Raw genomic sequence first — 18,270 nt, forward strand, 5'->3', positions numbered from 1 at the left:
AACTTGATGGCATATAGATTAGCAGATATTGATGCCAATCCAAAATGCGTGACTCATTAGAAAGGTATCCACATTGAGAAAAGTTATGCACATTATGTCAGGACCCATCCAAAATTTCTCACCGGAACCCTAGACAAGCCCTGATCCCAGGGAAAACCTACTGAACACTCCAATGGAAAATCCGGCAGAACCTCCCCTAAAGGTTGGACTTACCACAACTTTCCTGCACTGAAAACACACTTCTATATTCATCCCCTTATTCCTCCCACAATACTACAAATTGATTCCACAATTTCACAGCACTTCGCAGGAATAACAGTAATCCAGTGCATAAATAATACATAAGTGTCCAGAACAGTATACAGAGCTTCATGAAGTACTATTTAACATAGAATACAACAAAGATGACAGAAATATTACAATTGAAATAAACGAATACAAAGGTACTTCTCCAACTACGATAGCAGCGGAGATTTGGTTCGCCCAGGAAGAACATCTACCACCCCTTGCACCTAAGGGAACGGAATTTAAAAACGTGAGATGCTAATCATCTCAATGAGTGACCCTATCTACTGAACACTTTTAATATTAATAATATAACAAATAAGGGAATTTAATTAATACCGGCAATTAAATAGATAAATAAATAATAAACAATGGAAAGTAATAATTTCTCTCAAAACCCTCACTATTCACTCCGTTGGAAATGTTTCCTTTTTAAAACATTTTCATAAAACCCGTTATTCACATTTCCCGAAAACCAAGGGATCAAATAATTTAATAAACAATAGATAAATAAATACCCGAAATATAATTAAAATGTAATAAAATATGATAAATAACTTTGAACACTTTGGGGTTTGAAATTTCCATCCAAAAATTTATACTTGACGCACCACACCATATACCAGTGATGCCCTCTGATACCCAGTGTCCCGAGCACCGACTAGCGGGAGGTTAAAGAGAGAAACTTGTAAATGGCACTTCGGCGTCCTGACAGTACCGTTGCTGAAACCGTCATCCCGGCCAAGGAGGGGGGCGGCTGTGGCCAATATCAAACTTGCCTGCCCACCGTCCAATGGCAACTCATGGGAGACATAATAACTTGCGCACTAACCACATATACACCGGAACACCAATACTGTATGAGTGCGTCTAAAATAATTATTAAATTAATCATAACCATACCGATTTTCCAAAATCACAGTGGGAAATATACCAATTTTTAAATTTACCATCCCACATATTTTCCTTTAACATACCCGGTACGAAAACATCGATAACAATATACAAATAATTTTTCTCATAACACGAGGTTCAACCAATAATACCACGGGCATAATTATAAAATTTAAACCACCAATCAAACAAATATTTTTCTTAAAATATTTAAACCAATTATGCCCAAAAATAATATTAAAACCACATACGATTTATTACAGAAAATACCTTGCTCATGCGTAATAAATAAAATTAAATCATAATAAAACAAAAATTTCCACAATTATAATTAAATCGCACCACATGAGCATAATTTCAAATATCAATTAAACACCAATTAAATATAATTAATTGCCCCAAAATATTTTTAAAGGTGGGTCACTCACCTTAAGCGCGTATATCAGCTAAGATCCTCTGCACGATCAACTCCACTACCCACACGTGCACCTAAAACATCCACAGTACACCAACCAAATATATTAATATTTTAATCGGATAACTCGCAAATGGGTACCCGGGCAGCGAACACAAATGACAACTAAAAATTATGAATAATATACCAAATCGAAGCTTGAGTGACGAGGATCACGGATCCGATCTTACTTCCCGGAGATCGGACCCGAGGTTGCCGGAATCTCGCCGGAAAGCTTTTGGGATTCAACTTCTTGATTCTCTCAAACCGTCACGAATTGGAAGAAAAGGATATCGGATTTGGATTCAGGAGGTCGGAATTAGTGGAGAGGGACCGACGGTGCAACTGGGTACTCGCCGGAACAGTAATTCCCGGCGAGCCATCGCGGTCACCGGCAACCGTCACCGGCGGCGGTGCGTCCAGTGGCCGATGGCTGAGATTTTTGGGGGTTTTGTAGATCGAGGGGAGAGGGTTCCAACAAGACCAGCGGTGAGGCAAACGGAGGCCGGACGGCAAAGAGATCAAAGTCTTAAGGTTTTCGGCACCTCATCGGAAAATACTCCGATTCCGGCGCGTCGGAGGTCCGGTGGCCGTGAAATTTGGTGGGTAGGCCAGAATTCCCACGGGTGAGAGACCGGTCAGGCGCGTGTGGCTTGGGATGGCTGAAAACCGAGCAAACGGCGGTGGAGGGGAAAAATCACCGCCGAGCTTCGCCGGCTCGATCTGCGGTCATGAAATTTCGGGGTTCGGCCGGGAATGGAGAGGCGCTCCTGTCTGGCCGGCGCATGTAGCAAGAATCAACCGGAAAATTTGACAATTCTGGCGGTCGGTCGTTTCTCTCTCTCCCTCTCTCTCTCCTCTCTCTCTCTTTCTCTCTCCTCCCCGTCGTTTTTGCCAAATAAAAGCCACCGTGAGTGACACTGTTCATCCACGTGGACCAATCAGGTGACGACACATTGCGTTACTGTGCATTTAGGCCAGATATAATAAAATATTACGATATCCGGCAAACTTCACATGTCCATAACTTTTTAACCAGATGTCCAATTTAAGCGTGCCACTAGTCTATGAACTCGTATCGAGTACTTTACAACCATACAAAAGTCAAAATAAAATTATACAACGATAAAAAGTCAACTTCCGGCACCTTTTGGACAGTTTGCACCTTGACTTGTTTTGCACATAACTTTCAAACCGTAGCTCCGTTTTCGATGTGCTACTAGTCTATGAACTCGGGGCATCATGCACTTCGCCACGGTACCATGGTCAACTAGAAATTTCAACTGGAACAAAAAATCAAATTTTGACCCACTCGGTCAACGGTCAATCTCGATCAACGTGCACGAATTCTGATGTGGTTTGGGTCAGGGTGTTACAACCTTCCCCCCTTATAAGAATTTCGTCCTTGAAATTCGGCACATCACTGGAACAGATAAGGATACTGATCACGCATCCGTGCTTCGGGCTCCCACGTTGCTTCCTCGATTAAATGGTTCTGCCATAAAACTTTAACCAAAGGAATAGTCTTGTTACGTAGCACCCACTCCTCGCAATCCAAAACCTGCACTGATTGCTCCATATACGAAAGATCTTCCCTTAATTTTATGTCAGGAGTCTCGGGTACGTGTGAGGCGTCTGCAATATATTTCCGTAGCATCGAAACATGAAACACGTTGTGTACTCGGGCTAGCTCTTCCATGGAGATAACTTTAGGAATACCCAATCTTCTACTTCGAATTCCAAATCCTTCCTACACACCTCGGCGTAACTCTTCTGTCGATCTTGGGCAATCTTCAACCGATCTTTAATGATCTTCACCTTGTCCAAGCTCATCCGTAAATACTCAGATCCAACCGCATTATTCGTTGCAAGGAGTCTCTCTTCTCCTACCTCACTCCAGCACAAAGGTGTCCGACACTGCCTCCCATATAAAGCCTCATACGGGGGCATCCCAATACTCGCTTTATAACTGTTGTTATAGACAAATTCTATCAATGGCAATTGTTCATCCCAGCTACCGCGAAATTGCATAACACAAGACCTTAGCATGTCTTCTAATGTCTGAATTGGGCGCTCAGCTTGTCCATCAGATTGCGGGTGAAAGGCGGTGCTGTAGTTAAGTCTTGCTCCTAGTGCATCAGCCAACTTCCGCCATAGTCATGAAGTAAAACGTGGATCTCGATCGGATACGATGGCTAGCGGTACTCCATGAAGACTCATAATACGTTGCACGAACAACTCGGCTAACTTCTCGGGTGAAAAACGTTCTCGTACTAGTAAGAAGTGTGCCGACTTGGTAAGACGATCAATGATCACCCAAACACCATCATATCTCCTAAGCGTAGAGGGAAGCTTGAACACAAAATCCATGTTAAGTTCCTCCCACTTCCACACGGGAATAGGTAAGGATTGGAGTAGTCCTGAAGGCTTCTATATTTCTGCCTTTACTTGTTGACAAATTAAGCATTTTGATACAAAATCTGCCACTTCTCTCTTCATGCCAATCCACCAATAATACTTAACAAGCGTTCGGTACATTTTGATACTTCCAGGATGCATCGCATACATCGAGCTATGCGCCTCTTCTAAGATTTCCTTCTTGAGTTCTGGGATATCAGGAACGCAAAGTCGTCCTTTATACACGAGGGCTCCATCCTTCCTTATGGAAAACTCAGGATCAAGACCTTCTTGTACCTTACTCTTAATTGTTCTCAATTTAGGATCTTCCATTTGAGTCTCCAATATACGATCCACCAACACCAGTCGCACCTGAAAACTAGCCATAAGAACTCCCGAAGGATGCATGTGCATTAACACTCCCATCTCCTTTAACTCCACCATGAGATGGCTTAAATGTGAGCAAGAGATCCGATAGCCTTCCTACTCAAAGCATCTGCCACTACATTCGCCTTGCCTGGGTGATAATCAATCACACAGTCATAATCCTTCAATAACTCCATCCATCTCCTTTGCCTCATATTTAATTCCTTTTGAGTGAAAATGTACTTGAGGCTTTTGTGGTTGGTATAAATTTGGCATGTGGCCCCATACAAGTAGTGTCTCCACTTCTTGAGAGCAAAGACTACCGCCGCCAATTCTAAGTCATGCGTAGGGTAATTTTGTTCGTGCTGCTTCAATTGCCATGATGCGTACGCTACCACCCTTTGATTCTGCATTAGCACGCAACCCAACCCTTGATGGGATGCATCACAATAGACTTCAAAACCTTCATTCCCATTAGGTAAAGTTAAGACAGATGCGGATGTTAACGTTTGCTTCAATTCCTGAAAACTCTGCTCACACCTGTCCGTCCAGCTAAATTCAACCTTCTTTCGGGTTAAGTTATGAAGCGGTCCAGCAGTTCTTGAAAATCCTTCTATAAAACGATGGTAATATTTCGCTAATCCAAGAAAACTTCGTACTTCTTTCACAGTGGTAGGGCTCTCCCAACTCAACACTGCCTTCACCTTATCAGGGTCCACATAAATGCCTTCGGCTGACACGATATGTCCGAGAAAACCCATTTGATTCAACCAAAACTCACACTTGTCGAATTTAGCATATAGCTGATGCTGCCTTAGAGTTTGGAGCACTCTCTTCAAATGCCTCATGTGCTCTTCTTGGCTCCTAGAATAGATCAGGATGTCATCTATAAATACAATGACAAAATTATCCAAGTACGGATGAAACACCCGGTTCATCAAATCCATAAAAGCTGCTGGGGCATTGGTGAGTCCGAACGACATCACTAGGAATTCATAATGTCCGTACCTCGTCCTAAAGGCAGTCTTAGGAATGTCCGACTCTCGGATCCTTAACTGATGGTATCCATATCTCAAGTCGATCTTGGAAAACACTTTGGCACCTTGGAGTTAGTCAAATAGATCATCTATCCTTGGCAACAGATAGCGATTAGGGATGGTTACCTTATTAAGTTGTCGGTAGTCGATGTACAGTCTTAGACTACAATCCTTCTTCTTCACAAACAAAACTGGAGCTCCCCATGGCGATATGCTTGGTCTAATAAACCCCTTATCTACCAAATCTTGCAATTGGACCTTTAGCTCCCTTAACTCCGCTGGAGCCATCTGATACGGTGGTAGAGAAATAGGCACGGTGCCCAGAATTAATTCAATGGGAAAGTCAACTTCCCTTTCCGGAGGCAATCCTAGTAACTCCTCAGGAAACACATCCGGAAAATCCCACACAACGGGCATGTCTTCCAACCTGACCCCACTTACTCGGGTATCTATCACATGAGCCAAATACCCTTGGCAACCTTTATTCAGTAGCTTCTTGGCGGTGAGGGTAGATATCAATCTCGGCAAAGGCCTCCCAACTTCCCCACGGAATACCATTTCAGGCAAACTTGGCCTCCTGAATGTAACTTCTTTGCTAAAACAATCTACGGATGCATGGTTCCTTGCCAACCAATCCATGCCCAAGATTACATCAAGTCCGGATAGATCCTACGGGATCAAGTCCGCTTCCATTACTTGATCTTCAATGCAGAAGAAACACTCCTTGATCAACTGGCTGGGCCACAAGGATTCTCCTGCAAGAGTGGCTATTTCTAATAGACATTCTAAAGGAGTAGGGGTCATACCGACCCGAACGACAAATTCTCTTGAGATAAACGAATGTGTTGCTCCTGGGTCTATAAGCATACGTGCGTCATTACCAAAAATATTCAAAGTACCTGTAACAACGTCAGGTGTGGTCCGGGCTTCCTGCTGCGTCATAGCAAACACTCGACCTTGACCTGTCTGCTGGGGCTTCCTTCTTCTACCTCGACTCGATCTTGCAGACTGTTGAGCTGATCCCGAAGAACCTCCTACTGCTTGACTCCCCTGGGAACTTTGACCCTGAAATACACCAGTATGCTGTGCTCGCCGACCTGCCCCTGGCATGCTGCCACTACCATAAGGGCACTCCCTCCTTATGTGGCCTGGCTGCCCACACTGAAAACATAAACCATCCATCTGACACTGCCTGGAATGCTTCCTCTTACAAATTGGACAAATCCGTGTAGAACCAAAGTGTGACTGCTGATACGAGCTTGTATCCCCACTGATCGAATGGCAAGCTGACTGGGGCATATGATAACTGCCTCTCCGCTGAAATCTGCCTCGTGGGCTCGGTCCACCACTACCTGATGAGCCTGAATTATGGCTCTTCTTGGACGCTCCCTGGCTAGGTGCTCCACTGTATGAACCTTCGAATGATCTGCGCCTCGAGGCTTTGCGCATATCCACCTGTCTCTCTAGCTCCAGCGCTGCATCCCTGGCAGACTAATAGGTGGGATGTACTGATCCAGCAAGGGTGAGGGCTATGTTTTCGTTCAAACCATCTATGAACCTCACCTTCTTCGCATGATCATCGGGAATCATGTGCATGCAAAATTCGGATAGTTCCCGAAACCTTCTCTCGTACTCGAACACAGTCATGTTCCCCTGTCGCAGTTCCTCAAACTCTCTCCTTCTTGCCTCACGGTAGGCAGGAGGACAATACTCAGTAGTGAAGGCAACCTTAAACTAATCCCACGTATGCCTTCTGCGGGTCTTTTTTACTTTCCACCACTTCCGGGCGTCTCCTTCTAACATGAACCTAGAGATTCTCACCATATCCTCGTCGCGGCACTGCATCCCCTCTTCCAGGATTTTCTCCATGTTGGATAGCCAATTCATGGCTACAGCTGGGCCTTGGCTTCCATCGAAATTCACGGCTCCCAAACGTCGAGCCTGATCCACGAATTGATTACTAGAGCTTGAACCTCCTAAGGCTCGAGTTAGTTGAGAGACAAGTTGCCTAAGGCTCGATCGACTCCCGGAACTCTCAGCTGAGTGTTCTCGAGTACTACATGTGTCCCTCCTACGCATCGTAGCAAATTCTGAGGAAACAAACAAGAGTTTAGAAACAAAGACACTTAAGCACGATTACAAAAAAAGAGAAATTTACGGATGGGCTGTATAGCAATGCACAGTCCCTTAAGATTATAAGAACCTATGCTCTGATACCAACTGTCAAGACCCGTCCAAAATTCCTCACCGAAACCCTAGACAAGCCCTGATCCCAGGGAAACCCTACCGGACCCTCCAATGGAAAATCCAGCAGAACCTCCCCTAAGGGTTGGACTTACCACAACTTTCCTACACTGAAAACACACTTCTATATTCATCCCCTTATTCCTCCCACAATACTACAAATTGATTCCACAATTTCACAGCACTTCGCAAGAATAACAGTAATCCAGTGCATAAATAATACATAAGTGTCCAAAACAATATACAGAGCTTCATGAAGTACTATTTAACGTAGAATACAACAAAGATGAAAGAAATATTACAATTGAAATAAACGAATACAAAGGTACTTCTCCAACTACGATAGTGGCAGAGATTTGGTTCACTCCGGAAGAACGTCTACCACCCCTTGCACCTAAGGGAACGGAATTTAAAAACGTGAGATGCTAATCATCTTAGTGAGTGATCCTATCTACTGAACACTTTTAATATTAATAATATAACAAATAAGGAAATTTAATTAATACCGGCAATTAAATAGATAAATAAATAATAAACAATGGAAAGTAATAATTTCTCTCAAAACCCTCACTATTCACTCCGTTGGAAATGTTTCCTTTTTAAAACATTTTCACAAAACCCGTTATTCGCATTTCCCGAAAACCAAGGGATCAAATAATTTAATAAACAATAGATAAATAAATACCCCAAATATAATTAAAATGTAATAAAATATGATAAATAACTTTGAACACTTTAGGGTTTGAAATTTCCATCCAAAAATTTATACTTGACACACCACACCATATACCAGTGATGCCCTCCGATACCCAGTATCCCGAGCACCGACTGGCGGAAGATTAAAGAGAGAAACTTGCAAACGGCACTTCGGCGTCCCGACAATACCGCTGCTGAAACCGTCATCCCGGCCAAGGAGGGGGCCGACTGTGGCCAATATCAAACTTGCCTGCCCACGGTCCAATGGCAACTCACAGGAGACATAATAACTTGCGCGCTAACCACATATACACCAGAACACCAATACTGTATGAGTGCGGTAACTCCCAAATGGGTACCCGGGCAGCGAACACAAACGGCAACTAAAAATTACGAATAATATATCGAATCAAAGCTTGAGTGACGAGGATCACAGATCCGATCTTACTTCCTGGAGATTGGACCCGAGGTGGCCGGAATCTCGCCGGAAAGCTTTCGGGATTCAACTCCACAATTTTCCCAAACCATCGCGAATTGGAGGAAAAGGACACTGGATTTGGATTCAAGAGGTCAGAATTAGTGGAGAGGGATTGGCGGTGCAACTGGGTACTCGCCGGAACAGTAATTCCCGATGAGCCATCGTGGTCACCGGCAACTGTCGCGGGCGGCGGCACATCCGGTGGCCGATGGCTGAGATTTTTGGGGGGTTTGTAGATCGAGGGGAGAGGGTTCCAACGAGACTGGCGGTGAGGCAAACGGAGGCCGGATGGTGAAGAGATCGGGGTTTGAAGGTTTTCGATGCCTCGCCGGAAAATACTCCGATCCCGGCTCGTCGGAGGTCCGGTGGCCGTGAAATTTGGTGGGTAGGGCAGAATTCCCATGGGTGAGAGACCAGTCAGGCCCGTGTGGCTTGGGGTGGCCGGAAACTAGGCAAACGGTGGTGGAGGGGAAAAATGGCTGCCGAGCTTCGCCGGCTCGATCTGGGCTCGTCCAGCGACCGGCGGTCATGAAATTTCGGGGTTCGGCCGGGAATGGAGAGGTGCTCCCGTCTGGCCGGCCCGTGTAGCAAGAATCGGCCGAAAATTTGACAATTCCGGCGGCCGGTCATTTCTCTCTCTCCTTCTCTCTTTCCTCTCTCTCTTTCTCTCTCCTCCTCGTTGTTTTTGCCAAATAAAAGCCACCGTGGGTGACACTGTTCACCCACGTGGACCAATCAGGTGACGACACGTGGTGTTACTGTGCACGTAAGCCAGATATAATAAAATATTATGATATCCGGCGAACTTCACACGTCCATAACTTTTTAACCAGATGTCCAATTTAAGCGTGCCGCTAGTCTATGAACTCGTATCGACGAGTACGTTAGAACCATACAAAAGTCAAAACAAAATTATACAACGATAAAAAGTCAACTCCTGGCATGTTTTGGACAGTTTGCACCTCGACTTGTTTTGCCCATAACTTTCAAACCGTAGCTCCGTTTTCGACGTGCTACTAGTTTACGAACTCGGGGCATCATGCACTTCGCCACGGTACCATGGTCAACTAGAAATTTCAACTAGAACAAAAAGTCAACTTTTAACCCACTCGGTCAACGGTCAATCTCGGTCAACGTGTACAAATTCCGATGTGGTTTGGGTCGGGGTATTACACATTATGAATCTTCAACAACCGTAGCTTTTTCATTTCTAACATCTTCTTCTTCTCACTCAACTGCAGTTCTTCGTTTTCAGGCAAATGAAGGAATATGCCTTCAACGGCTTTTGTTCCCTACAACAGTAATGGAAGAGGTCATCTGCCCAAAAGAAAAGAAGTAGAATTTTTTTTTTCCTTTTTTTGGGGAAATTTCATCTACAATCACAAAGTTTTGATGAAAATTCAACACCTCCATGTTTAAAAAATCATCACTTACCCTTCCATGTTTTAGTAGTTACCATTTACCATTCTAGGAGTAGATTTTTTCTTTTTTTTTTCTTTTTCTTTTTTTTTTTATAAAATTGATTTATGGAAAGTTTATTTTACCCTTATATGTTAGAATAAATATTTTTTTTTATAAAATTGATTTATGGAAAGTTTATTTTACCCTTATGTGTCAAAATAATTATTATATTATTATTTTACCATTTACTTTATAATAATGTACATTAGAAAATATCATTTACTATAAATTTGATTCATATAAAGACAAATGGTATAATTAAAAAAGATAAATAATATATTATTAAATAAAAAGATCATAAAATAAAGCTTTGTTATTTATTTTGAAATTAAAAGGTAAAATAGTTTTCCTAAATGAATTCACTCAAAAATCTAACTCCAAATGATGGTAAAAGGTGACCTTTCCAAAGTGATGGCTTTTCGAGCCTCAGAAATGTCAACAAATTGTCACTAATCCTTGGGGTGTAGGTGAAATCTTTTTTATTTATTTTTTTAATGTGGTTTAAATGCAATATTATAAATAGTATATAAGAATGCATATATTCACATCCATAAATTAACATTATATATAGTTTTGATACATAAGAACTATTTTCCAAATTATATAATAAGAGATATAGTGACGTAAAAAATACTAAAGGTAATCACATTTTCAATTAGATTTTTGGTTTTAAATTATTTCCTATATTGTAGTTGTAGTGTCGTTCGTAGTATGTACTTGTCACTCCATCTTCTATTATAATTTAAGGAATAGTTTCCGGACATCAAACTTTATTAATGAATCTATGGTGAGATGCAAAAGTAAACTGTATTTCAGTTAGATGGTTTACCGCATACTTTTCAAGTACATAACATGCATCCTTATGATTCCAAAGCCTACTACGTTTGCCCAACACGTCTATGGATTCTTGACGAACAATCTCGTGATCAAATTCTTGTAGCAAATCATGCATCCATAGCTTGTCACTTGCAATAGTTATAAAGCATCTTTCTATGAGCACTTTTACACCACTTGTAGGATTAAACGTACAACTCTCTAATATCTTTTTCACACGATATAGATCCTCTCCTTTGAAGAAACATGCTATGTCCAAAAATATTTTCTTTGTCCATTCGTCTAATCCATTATAACTTACTTGAAGCGCTCGATGAACTGGTTCATCATTTGGATGTTTCTTCAATTCAGCCAATATGTTTGAGCATGCATCAACTGTTTTCCCTTTCAAGTAGGGACCTAAAACTTCGAGAGTTAAAAGGATGACCGTTTGCATATTCTACAACTTGGATGGACAACTCTCTATACTCGTCTAAATTACTGTTTTTGTCAAACGCTCTTTGATGTAAGAGTTTAAGAGCTTCATCATCATTTAGCTTATCAACCTTATATATGTAATCCTATCCATACTTCACCACCAAATGTCTATCTCTGGTTGTCACAATGACTCTACTCCCTTGACCAAGCCAGTCATAGTGATTTTTCCAATTTCCTACTAAACTTGCTATTTGTTCCGGTTTATCGACATCATCTAGAATGATAAGCACCTTTTTGGAACGCAATCTTTGGCTTAATATGTTGGTTACCATATGATCATCATGTATGCCTTCATCGTCATTCAATAAGATTTTGAGAAGACGCTTTTGCAAGTGAACCATGCCATTTTTTAATATTCCTCTCTCACATTGCCAATGAAAGCACTAGCTTCAAATTTGCCAAACATGCTTTGGAAAAACCCACGAGCTAAAGTTGTTTTACCAATCCCCCCCATGCCCCATATCCCTATGGTGCAAACATCATGGGACTGGCATTCATCCAGTAGCGACTGAATTTTCTTTATGCGAGACTCCATGCCAACCAAGTCATTTGAGGCCCTTTCATACAGTTCTTTGAAAATTTTATTAACAATTTCCTGTATAACATCTGATTCATGCCGGGAAAAAACAAAATATATGAAAATTTTTTGGTCAACAAAGTCATGTAAAACTAAGAAGAAACCTGCAATGCGACATAAGCTATATCCATTCACAATATATTTTTCCAAAATAAAAACGGTCTATGGGCCTTCGTTCTTTAATTTTTGCTTTAATTTGTTAATATTTTTTTCTTCAATAAACGATAAGATTGTTTTATCAATTTTCTTTGGCAAGCATGGAAGACAATATAGGACTTTTTTGCTTTCATGTATTTATTTATTTTTTTCTATTCGCAATAGCACTTTATTGAAAAACAAAATCCGAGAAGATATCTAATGTTGCCAATATTTTATTTTTCCCTCCTTATAGGTAAAATATGTATTTTTTCTTCATGAAACATTGCAACGTAGGTTTGGTACATAGAACTGTATTATATTGTTTTCACTCTACTATAATATATTAACATTGTTCCTACTTGATGCAGAACTGTTTAATGAGCTTGTACAAATTTTACTCGTTTTTACCTTTTGATTTCTTTTTTAATCAAACTAAATAAATTGATATAATTTTTATTTATGTAGTCTACTATCTATGATTATATTAATAAATATGTTATGCAAACTCGAACCAAAGTTGAAGAATTGAAAATTACAATATTTAATTTATTTTAAAATTTTAAGACGGCAAGGAAAATAGGAATGAATTATATTTGTAAATGCAAGATATATAAAATAATAATATTTGTAGATGTAAAATAATAATATAAGGAACAAAACAAAAACTTATTATATACCATAGTGCTACAACTAACAGGGAAAGAATCACAAGGAAAAAAAAAAAAAAAAGGTGGATAACAAGGCTATATTAATTTTCAATGAGAAAATATAGTAAAAAAAATACCAACTACAAATTAGGAAAAAAAAAAAACTTTATATAACAAATATTTTAATATACAACATTAAATTAAAATTTTACTTTTGCCATTTTTGTCCCAATAACTCCATTTTCAGTTGTACTGTTAGTTCTTTGCCAATTGTCTATCTGAAATCCATTAACAAAAGGGATAAAAATACAATTTTGATATAGCTTAGGGATCATGCATGTCAAGAATAAATAAATAAATATATATATATATATATATATATATAAGATATTATTTCCAAAATAAATTGAAATCTTAAAAATATTTACAATTGATAAAAATTTAAAAACTCTATTTTTACTCAAAAGCATATTTAGAAATTGAACTGACTATTAAAGTTATGGGGGGAGAGAGAGAGAGAGTATAAATTTTAAAAATCAATACAAGGCGTAAAAATGTTAATAATTATTTTCCATAAATAATAAAAAAAAATAATTTGTTACAAAAATGAAGGATGTAAAAGGAAAATTTTGTAAGTGGCAAATGGTTTAAAGAAGAAAGCTAAAAAAAAAAAAAATTATATATCTTTTAAAACTTTTATCTTTTTTTAAAAAATAAATCAAAAGACTTAAGCACTTATTCAATTGTTTTTTTAATTTTTTTTTAAATGGTACTTTATTCTCACTCTTCTATTATCGGGTTTTTAATCTGAAAATTAGTTAGAGATTAATAGTGCAACAAAGAAAAAAACAAAGAATGAATATTAGTTACAAAATGTAAAAATAAAATTTAAAGAGTCAAAGTGCAAAATGGATTACTTATGGAAAATATATGCCAATAACTTTTAAGTTATAATCTCATTACAATTATATAGGACTGTACATAATAATGTTCATTAAAAAAAATAACTCTAAATTATGAATAATTATAATGTTCTTATAGTTATTTGTAAATATGGCTATTGTTAAAAAAAAAATGTATTATAATTTATAAGAAAATTTAAGAAAATATTTATGAGAAATAAAAATTAATAATTTTATAAATTACGTCCTTCATAAATTTTTTTGATTTGTTTTTTATTTTTTTATTTTTTTAAGTAATGTTATAAGTATGTAAAACAATAGAATCACTAGACTATAATATTTTTTATAATAATTTATAACTATTTTTTTTTCCATCCAAAAAAATCGTGTGGGTAAATATCATACCAAATAAGCCAAATTTACTTGAACTAGACTATAATAATTTAACCACTCAAAATGCATAATAGAATATTAAAAAAAATATGCAAGTTATGTCATAAAATATTTGATAACAAATTCTAATATTTCTTTTTCACTAAAGTAGTAAACATTTGTGAGTGTAAAATAGTACAGCATGGCTGATAATGATCTGGCGATAATCCCAAATCCTAATTCAAGATCTAATACTGAAATCTTTCTTCCCAAGTTACCAGAAAAAGAAAAAGAGTATAAAATAGTAAAAAAATAATAATTTTTTTTATTAATGATTAGACCTAATCATTAGATGAATAATAGCTATTAATTAAAAAAAGGAAGGAAGTTAATATTACAAGAGTGAAGAGGAATAAAATAATTAGTAAGATTGATTAATTATTAATGTCAATGCGGATTAATGACAAAGCCATTAAATTAATTACAGTATTCTTATGCAATCAATTATTCTAATTTCGAGTGCCCCTACTGTAAAACGACAATAATAATTATAATTATAATTATAATTATAATTCTAATTATAATTATAATTATTTACAACCAAGCTTTGGACATTATTAGTTATAGAAAAAGCTTTGGATATTATTGCCTAAGAGCCAAGGTGGTGGCCAACTATCACAAGTAACGCTTGAATGGCATAATTAATTAATATAATTACCCTACCACGGTTAAATGTAAAAGCGAGTCAAATATGAGGAAACTAATTATTTACGTGGATAACAATAATAGTGATCTTTCATATTTAATTACAAGATTAGTTATTCAAGAAATAATAACAATAATATTAACAAATGTACAAGAAATAATTAAGAGCAAAGAAATAAAAATTAATTAAGAAAGAGATCATAAATGGAGAACTACATACCATTAAATTAATTAATTAATAATTAGTAAGACTAATTATTAATGTACTCGATGAGAATTAATGACAAAGCGATTAAATTAATCACAGTTTTTTTATGCAATTAATTATTCTGATTTGGAGTACCCTACCCATTAGAAAGAAAATAATAATAATTATTATTATATACAATCAAGCTTTGGGCTTATTGCCTAAGAGCCAAGGTGGTTAGCAACAATATTCTCAAATAATATTTAAATGGTATATGATTAATTAATGTATAATTACCCTACCTCAGTTAAAACAAAAAGCAAGATAAAAATGAGGAAATTAATTATGTGGATAACAATAATATTGATCTTCCATATTTAATTAAAAGATTAATTAATAAATGAATAAATAAATAATAACAAAATGCACAAGAACTAAGAAGAAAGAAATAAAAATTAATTAAGAAAGAAATCATAAAATGGAGAATAACATACCGGCCTTGTTTCAATTCCCAGTGTGGTTCAATATCCGCCACTTGAGTCAAAGCATTCCTCCATTTGTTAACCGTATCCACATTCTGGTCTTTATGCTTAACAGTAAAGGGCTCCCCAAATGTCCCAGTCTGATTTCTCACATGGTTTGGTTCCACATGGTAGAAAATTGGAATAATAGTACGTCGCCGATCTAGATTGCAATATTTGACAATCTTTGCAACTTCGTCCAAGCACCAAGATGAAGTAGCATACTTCTCTGAAAGGACGACGATAGCAAATCTCGATTCTTGAATTCCCATCTTGATTCCTGGCCAAACGGCTTCTCCCCTCTCAAGGCCTTCATTATCCCTGAAGGTGTCGATTGCTTTCTGATGCAGAGCATGGTACAGATGGTCTGTGAATCCGGTGCGGGTGTCCTCACATCTGAAACTCAAGAACACATCATGTTTCAATGAATGTGATTCGGTACCCGTCATGGTGGGAGAGAGAGGAGCTAGAGATATATATATATATATATATATATATGTATAGAGTAGCTAGCAGCAGTACATGAATGGTACTGTTGCTGAATTATCTGCAGAGAGCGTTGTGGGGATGCCTCTTGCTCCCAAGTTTGTACATATATATAGACACTGCTGCTCTACTTGAATTGCAAAAAAAATTATTATTATTAATTTTTTAAATATATATATGTATATATATATATATATTGGTAATAATTTATATTATATATATCGATGAACAATTATCAGGTGTATACATTCACAACTTACTAACTATATATATTAACATGTGTGACTTATAATAATACCCAACGTTAGTCCATATCTAGATTAAAAGGACCGTTTTATTAATTATTAACTTGTGCTTTAGAGTTCATATAATTTTAAAATGATCGAGCTAGATCTGCTCCAAAATAATAATAATAATAATAATATACAGTTTTTAGCACTTGCTACTATATGGCTTAGCTGGTTTTTCTATTATTTTTACATCTTATGAATATATTTGTTAGGAATTGACTCTAAAATAGAGACAAGCATAAAGATATTGCGGATCCCTAAAAAGATCATAATAATGAGAACTTGAAAATGTTTTTTTTTTGGGGGGGGAAGGGGAGGGAGAATTTAATTTATCAATAAATATTCAAATTAAGATTTGAGAGGATTTTCTAGTGTAATATTCTAAAGTCAATAAAAGATCAAAAAAGAAAATAATAAATGATTCTATTCACATTAACTAAATTTTTTATGATATTTTTCTATTGTAATTTTGTGTGTATATATATATATATATATATATAGCCACTGCCATAGTTGAATTATGTAACATAATATATATATATATATATATTATTTTTACTTTTTTATTATATTATTGAATAATTATCAAGTGACAGCCACACCTTATTAACTTTTATTATTAGATTGTGTGTGCCGTATATAATAATATGCCAACGTTTCACCGACATTGGTATGACGTATAATACAAACTTCGATGCACGTTCACATTCAAAAGACTGTTACAGTAATTATTAGCATGGGCTATAGAGATGACCGAGTTACAGATCCCCAAAATACTACCATATAATGTATAATTTTTGGCCCATGCGACTGTATGGCTTACATGGTATTTCTATTATTATTATTATTATACCTTCTGAATTAGTTGGGAATTCGACTTCTTCTTCTTCTTTTTTTTTTTTTTTTTTGAAATAAATATTTAATATTATTAAAAAAATTAATGAACTGAACAATCTGACACGATAAGAGAATGGAGCCATTATATAAATGAGAAATTGAAAATATTATGTATATATATATACATATTTAAATATCAATAAATATTCAATCTAAGATTAGAGAGGACTTTCGCCCTCCACAAATGGTCGGCGTCTTCTATATGGAGTGGCTGAGCCATCCTTTGATTCTCTCTTTAATTAGCCAGTCCATCCAGAATATCATTCATCAACGCCAAAACATAAAATAAAAATAAATTTCAATGCGTGCTGTCCACATTGGATCCAACTCATTCTTATTCAAACTTAATAGTGACTTTTGAGAGAGAATCAATTTTTTCAAGGCAAGTTTTAAGGTATTCATCTCGTCAAGTTTAATTTACAATTTATATATATAGTGTATATTATTTTATAAAATTTACCTATATTATAGAACCATTAGATTATATTAGATTAAAATTTCAACTATACTTTAGACATGGACATTAATACCAAAGCGCATAAACTGGATCTACATAAAAATATATAAGTATATCATCAATAAGCTACATTAATTGATAAATATTAGAAAAACTAATATTTATTAATGAATATTGATCAAAGGAACAAAATTAATATTTGTGCTGAAATGATAGATCAACTAAAAATATATAATTGTTTGCACTAGGCTGTCTCGTAGGGACTTGTTTACACCTTTCACACTTTCTAAAGCTCCGAACGTTAATAGAATATGGATCGACAAATGAACTTTGAACCAGAAGATTAATGAGTAATATTCTAAGACATGGCTAGTGATCCATCACAAACGATCTAGGACAGATAGATGGAACATATATAAAAAGAAAAAGAAAAGAAAACTTCTAATTAATCATGTCTCCCAATTAATA

The sequence above is a fragment of the Ziziphus jujuba genome, chromosome 12 (assembly GCF_031755915.1).
Source record: "Ziziphus jujuba cultivar Dongzao chromosome 12, ASM3175591v1".
Taxonomy (NCBI): domain Eukaryota; kingdom Viridiplantae; phylum Streptophyta; class Magnoliopsida; order Rosales; family Rhamnaceae; genus Ziziphus; species Ziziphus jujuba.